The following is a 7,608-nucleotide window of genomic DNA, read 5'->3' as shown; positions in this document are numbered from 1 at the left end:
AGTGTTCTTGGATTGGAATATTCAACATAGTAAAGATGTTATTTCTTCCCAAGTTGACCTGTAGGTTTAATGCAATTTCTATCAAAATTCCAGCAAGGTTTATTATTATTTTTTGAGACACAGACATTCTTATTCTAACATGTATATGAAAAAGGCAAAGGAGCAAGGGTCCCAAAAATAATTTTTTTTTTTTTTTTGTCTTTTTCGTGACCGGCAATCAGGCAGTGAGTGCACCGGCCATTCCCATATAGGATCCGAACCCGCGGCAGGAGCGTTGCCGCGCTCCCAGCGCCGCACTCTCCCGAGTGCGCCGCGGGCTCGGCCCACCAAAAACAATTTTGAAAAACAAGAATAAAGTGGGAGGCACTAGCCGGTTAGCTCAGTTAGTCAGAGTGTTGTGCTGAAAACACCAAGGTCCAGGGTTCAATCCCTGTACCGGCCAGCTGTGAATAATAATAATAAAGTGGGAAGAATCACTATACCTAATTTTAATTCTTTCCGTGTAGCTGTGTTAATCAAGACAATGTGGTAATTGCAAAGAGAGAGACAAATAGATCAGTGGAACAGAATAACCCAGAAATAGACCCACACAAGTACAACCAACTGATTTTGAACATTTGATGAAGGATAGTGATTTCAACAAATAAATCTCACTATTTATATAAAAATGAACCCAAAATGGACCACAGATTTAAAAGTAAAACATAAAACTAGAAAACTTTTAAAAGAAAACAGATGAAAATCTTCAGGACCTAGGACTAGGTGAAGAGTTCTTTGACATGACTCCAAAAACAATCCATAGGAGAAAAAAATCAATAATTGGACTTCATCAAAATTAAAAACTTTTAATTTGCAAGCCACATATGACAAAGGACTCATATCTTAGATATATAAAGAACTTTCAAGACTCAATGAAAACCAAAAGATTAGCACACATTTTACCAGACATACAGAATATTTCATGTGCTGATGAAAAAATGTTCAGCACCTTTAGCCACTAGGGAAATGCAAATTAAACTACGACATATTACACACCTATTAAAAGAACCAAAATAAAAAATAGTGACTATCAAATTCTCCTGAGAATGTACAGAAACTACATTTCTCATACATTGCTGGTGGGAATGAAAAATGGTACAGCCACTCTGGAATGTAGTTGGCAGTTTCTTTTCTTTTCTTTTTTTTTTTTTGTCTTTTTCGTGACCGGCACACAGCCAGTGAGTGCACCGGCCAGTCCCATATAGCATCCGAACCCGCGGCGGGAGCGTCGCCGCGCTCCCAGCGCCGCACTCTCCCGAGTGCGCCACGGCTCGGCCCAAGTTGGCAGTTTCTTATAAAACTAAACATACATTTTTTATAAAACTCAGCAGTTAAACTTCTGGACATTTATTCCAAGAAAATGAAAAATTCCACACAAAAACATGTACATAAATATTCATAGCTGTTTTATTTGTAGTAGCCCCAAACTGGGAACAACCCAGATGACCTTCGATGGGTGAATGGCTAAAGAAACTGCGTGTGGTACCTCCAGACCCTGGGTTACCACTCAGCAATAAAAAGGAACAAACTATAGATACATACAAAAGCCTGGATGAATCTCAAGGGAGTTATGCTGAGTTAAAAAAGCCAGTCACAAAGGTTACATATGACCCCACTTATATAACATTAAAATAACAACATCAGAGAGATTGAGAACAGATTAGTGGTTGCTGGGGGCTAGGAATGGGGAAGTAAGGGGCATGGTGTGGCTATAATAGGGTAGTGTAATTAGTCCGTTTCTGTTGTTTAAAACAGAAATACCTGAACTGGGTGATTCACAAGAAAACAAAATTCATTGCTTACAATTTAGGAGGCTGGGAAGTCCAAAGTCCAGGGAACACATCTGGTGAGGATCTTGGTGGTGGCAACAGTGACCCAGGAATCTCAGACGGCAGAAAATGGCGGAGCAGAAAGAGAGAGAGAGCTCCTCATGCACTCTCCTTTTAAAGCCCTCAGAACCATGCCCTGACCCTCACTCTTAATCCATTCACTAGGCACGATCCTCAGAATCTAATCACCTCTTCAAGACCCCACCTTTCAATTACCTTTCAATATTTCAATAATAGGATTTCCCACCCTCTGAACAGTTACAGTGGGGATTAAGTTTTGAGGGGACATTCAACCCAAGGCAGGTAGCAAGAGAAAGATCTTTGTGGTGATGAAATAGTTCTGTATCTTGATCATGGTGTGGTCACATTCAAACATGATGAAATTGATAGAACTACACACACACATGCACACATAAACTGGTGAAATCTGTAGATCTCAATGCCAACTTTCTGGTTTTATACAAAATGTTATCATTGAGGGAATCTGAGGATACATAGGACCTTTCTATAATAATTTTACAACTTCCTATGAATCTAAAATTATTTCAAAATAATTTTCCAAAACTTGTGGAAAATTGTATAAAGACCCAATATTACTAATCAGATTAAAATCCTAGTGTCTTTGGGCTAAAATTCTGTTATTTTAAGATGTGGCATTGGTGGGGAGTAGGAGGTCATTCTGATTACTTCCGTCCTATCAGAAGATCTGCCTGCCAGCAACTACAGCAGTGTCTGGCCCTTGGTGGGCATTTTTTTTTGGGGGGGGGGCATTTTTGAACAAATGAATTTGCAGTAAAATGCATCTTTGTTTTAATAACAATTGGCATAATTGGCAACATGTTTCCCCTGGGTAAACACCACAATCTGTCCTCAGAGGGAAGAGGCTGGAATCCAGGACTGGATGCTTTCTCATCATCTTTGAGTTCGGCCTGCATGTTGACAGGAAGAACATTCATAGTTCTTCTCTGGGCACAAAGAGGATGCAAAAGCCTAGACACTCTATAAGGGCAGTTTAATTGCCATTGGATACTCAGGCCCTGGTTGAGTACTTGGCACATCATTTGTGCCAAATAAATTCATTCAACAAAACTGGCTGAGTGCTTCTGCCCCAAGCCAGGCACTGTTCTAGGAATCTGGCATACCCCACTGAACAGGACAAAGTTTTTGCCTCCAGAAAGTTGGCATTCCAGAAGAGAGAGAGACAATATGCAAGTAAACACTTATTTCATATTATAACAAGGGCCATGAAGGAAAAGACAGTGATAAGTCAGAGGGGCTAGGGCAGGGAAACCCTGACATAGGGTTGGCCTTTCAACAGAGGTGACATTGAGATTAGTGAGACCTGAATGATGAGGAGGAGTCAGTCAGGAGAAGAGCATGCAGAATGTGCCAAGGCACAGAGGCAAGGATGAGCTTGAGCAGGAGCATAGGGAGCCAGATGAAGTTGCAGAGGAGAGCAGGAGGCCAGGTCCTGGGGGATCTTTAAACCGTGGTATTTTATTTGCTCTTCAAATCCTGAATTGGAGTAGTATTATCTTCCATTTCCATTTGGAGGAATTGAGGCTCAGGAAGCCCTGGGCCTAGGCCCAGCTAGAAGATGGGAAAATCAGGATAGACTTGCAGTCCCCACTCTCACATTCTCCAAGTCAGAGAATCTACTTTTGAAAAGACAGAACGGAGACCTCTAGGTTTGGGTGGCCTCGGAAACCGAGGCCTCTCTTCAGTCTGTTCTCCCTGCCTCCTCCAAACTCCAGGTATGCGTTCCTCTACCTACCACCTACAACTTCCCAGCACAACAGGAAGTGGAAGGCCTCTGTCCCTTGGAAGAGTTCTTGGGGGGCCAGCAGAAAAAGAAGGAATTTTGGTTTTTTCTCTTCCTTTTTTGAATGGGGAGACTGAAGTCAGACTGATTTCCGCCCTGAATATAAACCTTTGTCATAGAGGAAGATGGAGAATGTCAAAGAAATAGGTTTCTATGCTAGTCTTTCCCTCTCCCTGTCTTCTCGGCTTCCCTGTGGGAGGGCACGGAGGCATGGAAGAACGAGTATCCCAATCTAGTCTCACTTTTGTCAGCTCCCACTTCTTCCTTCTCCCAGCCACCCCCAAATTCTCATGGTTTCCCCAACATGCCTGTTTTCACCCCTGTGTTGTGCGTGTTGTTCCCTCTGCTTGGAAGACCACTCACATTCATGAGTGCCTACCGTGCTGCCAAGTTATCCCTCATGCATCCCTTCTTCTGTTTTCTTTCTGTAGTTCCCACTGAGGAAACGGAAGCTCACAGAGGGAAGATGACTTGCCCAAGATCACAGAGCCAACAAGCGGCAGAGTTGGGATTCAGACCCAGGTCTGTCTGCTGTACCCTTTTGCCTTTGAATCATATGACGTTGCTTCAAATGCTTTAACTTACCCTCCTGGTAAGCATGCTCCTTTTCCAAAGCTCAGCTCAAATGTCCCCTCCCCATTTGAGTTTCCCCTGACCCCTCCCTCAAGCCAGAGCTGGCCACATTTCCACTCTGGGCTTCCACAGCATGCTCTGCAGACAGCTCTTCATGCTTCTCACCTGTCTTGATTGATCTTGCTGGTTGCCCATGTCTCTGCTTCATTAGGCTCAGAACCATCACATTCGTCATATTTCCACATCCAAGCAAAAGGGCAAGGACACAGATATCAGTATTTTCTGAATGGATGATTGAATAAGCAAACAAATGAGTGAGCTGCTGAGACAGAGTGTGTGGGAAGTTGACACCAGCCCTGGGATCCCGGTGATCTTATATAGGCCCTGCCCTTTTGTCCTGGTGTCCCAGAACAGTGGAATTAACTGTTATCTGTCTCATTTCCAATTTTTTTTTTGTACGATGATGATTCCTTGTCCTCTGATGTTCTGACAAGCTGAGACAAATCCGTCAGCCTCTGCAGCTGTTTCTACCTCAGATGAAGGCTCTGATAGAGACTGCATTCTGGGAAAAACTGTAATAACAGAGGACACATTACTATACAAATGGCAGGTCTGCCTCAGGAGCTGGCACCAGAGTCCAGCTCAGCTAGATGTTAGCTACATCTGCTGAGCATATATGGGTTTATTTTAGCATATATATAAATATTTTCTGTGATTTTTAACCACAGTATAGCTACAGAAAAAAGCTGGAAGCAAATATGCCAGAATATTAATGTTGATCATTTTGGGTGGTGGGAATGTAAACATGGTTATTTTCTTCTTTGTTTGCTGCAATTTCTTACAAGGATCTACTTGATGGCACGGAGTGCAACCAAGCACAGAAATCCCAACCTGCTTGCCAACTATGCTCCTTCTTCCCAAAGGTGGACTCTGACAATGTTATCCTCAACCTGTGGCAACCCTTCTTTTCTGAGGTCTGACATTAAATTCTGGGACCCACATCTTCTAATGCATCAGTTACCTTGAATTAGCTAGAGTGGGTTTCCTGTTTGTTGCTTACAACTAAAAAACTCTAATATAGGCACCAAAATTTAACAGCTGTGTGTGTGAGAGAACAGCCAGGTGTGTGCAGAGTTTCTGTGTGTCTAAATTAGTATACCATGGCAGTTATGATTTATATCTACTCTCCTTGCCAGTACCTGGGTTATATTGAATCCAGAATTAAGCCAGAGTCTTCTAAATGTGATTCTGGGACAACCAGAGTCATGAGGTGTGGGCACTTGCCTTGCTGGCCATCAGAGGAGCTTGAGAAATTGGCAGCATGTCCTTTAAACCACTCCTCTTTATTACCAGTTGTCTCAGTCAAGCTTCAGGCAGGAAAGTGCATGGTGTCTAGGGAACAATCAGGAGATCCATGGGGCTAATTAGTGTGACCATGTGGAGGAACAGGGAAGAACAAAGCTGTGAAGTTCAGCAATGGCTCTAGTGTTGAGGCCCCCCAACATCTATCTGGGGAGCTGGACTTTCACCTTGGACAAAGGGGGCACTGAGAGCTTCTGAATGTCCACATGCAATCTGCTTTCAGAAATTGGCAGCAGTGACAGAGGTAGAGTGGTGACATGTGCCTGAGTTTTTCTATCTGCCCCCACTACACCTCAGTCTCACCTAGGTCCTCAGTATTGCCCAGAAAGCCTCCTATATCTTCCTAATCTTTTAATCTCTGAAGCAGCTATTGCAAGTCTTCCCCTCCCTCTTAGACCTCTGACCCTATCAGCTCCCCTGATCTGACAGAGAATAGAACCCTCAACTGCTGCCTTCGAACCTACAAACAAAAACACCAGCTTCTCATATCCTTCCTCCTAAGGCCACTCCCAGTGACATCTTTATCTTCCTTTTTCGGAGTATCTTCAATCTCTTCCTCTAAAATCTCTCTCATTGCTTTTAGCATTTAAGCATAATAAAGTCTCTCCTATCTTGGAACAAATAAACAACCTTTCCTCAATCCTGGCTTCTGTCTGGATTCTGTCCTATTCCCCTCCATCTCTTTCACCCACAAATTTTGTGAGAGTTACCTCTATTTAATCTTTCTACTTCCTTACCTCCCATTTGTTATTTCTGCCTTCTGACACTATACTCCACTGAACTAGCACCTGTCAATGTCACCAGTGACCCTCTTTGTTCTTAAATCCAGTTGTCCTGGTCAGAAACCTGGGCAGCATCCTCCATTTCTCATTCTCTGCCACCCCCTCACCCAATCTAATCAGCATCCAAGACTTGGTCATTGTACCTTCTCAGTAGTTCTCGTGTCCTTTATCAACCTCTTTCCATCCCCATGCCACTTCTAATCCAAGACTCCATCATGTCACCTTTTAGCCTTGCCTGCTGTCTTGCCCCCTCACATCCAGTCTCCCCACCATGACAAAATTATCTTTCTAAAACTCAAATCTGATGTGTGTCTCTTGCTTAAAGCCCTTCAATTGCCCTCGGGACAAAGTGTGAATTGCTTTACCTAGTTTACATAATCTGACCTCCAACTTGTGGGAAGAGACAAGGGGACACTTACTCTATGGCTGGTACCAGCTGGGGAATTTGTATATTCAGAAAGGTATGGTTAAGAGTCCAGTGAGGATGGTAATTAGGAGGTCACAGGTGACCATAAGAGGTGGTCAGTGAAGATGAAAGTTCAATTACAGGAAGTTAAGAAGGAAGTGGAGGCTGGTTGTGCAAGCTATCCCGGCAGGGAAGGAGACAGGGAGGTGACTTGTACTTAAAGCAAGATTGAAGTTTTGTAAGGGAGGAGATACCACACATTTTTAGAGGGAAGATAATCAATCCAAAAGGGACCACTGGTAAAGATTCTGGAGATGTTGACAAATGGGAGACTGAGCACACACTCATACACTGCTGGTAGGAATATAAATGCCTTTCTGGACTACAATTTGCACATAACACAAACATTAAAAAAGGTAAAAATTTCTATCCCTTTTAGACTTAGCAACTTCACTTCTAGGATTTTTTTTTTTTTTTTTTTTTTTTGTCTCTCGAGAAAACTAGCATGGATGTGCACATTTAGCTACAGGGATGTTTATCAATCTATTTAGAAAATAAAAAGTTTAACATAAATGTCATGAGGATTTGGATTTTGATCCATTTATGTTTCTTCCATTCAGTGAAATGCTGTGCAGCCATTTAAAAAGATATAAGGAACTAAACTTCAATCAGGAAATTATAAAATCTTTCTCTTTCTCATACACAAACACACACACACAGTTTAAAAACAGGGGCTGGCTGCTTAGTTCATTTGGTTAGAATGCAGCCTTATAACACCAAGGTCACGGGTTCGGA

The sequence above is a fragment of the Cynocephalus volans genome, chromosome 2 (assembly GCF_027409185.1).
Source record: "Cynocephalus volans isolate mCynVol1 chromosome 2, mCynVol1.pri, whole genome shotgun sequence".
In the NCBI taxonomy this organism is placed as follows: Eukaryota; Metazoa; Chordata; class Mammalia; order Dermoptera; family Cynocephalidae; genus Cynocephalus; species Cynocephalus volans.
The sequence above is the reverse complement of the archived record's forward strand: the minus strand, read 5'-3'. Positions refer to the sequence as shown.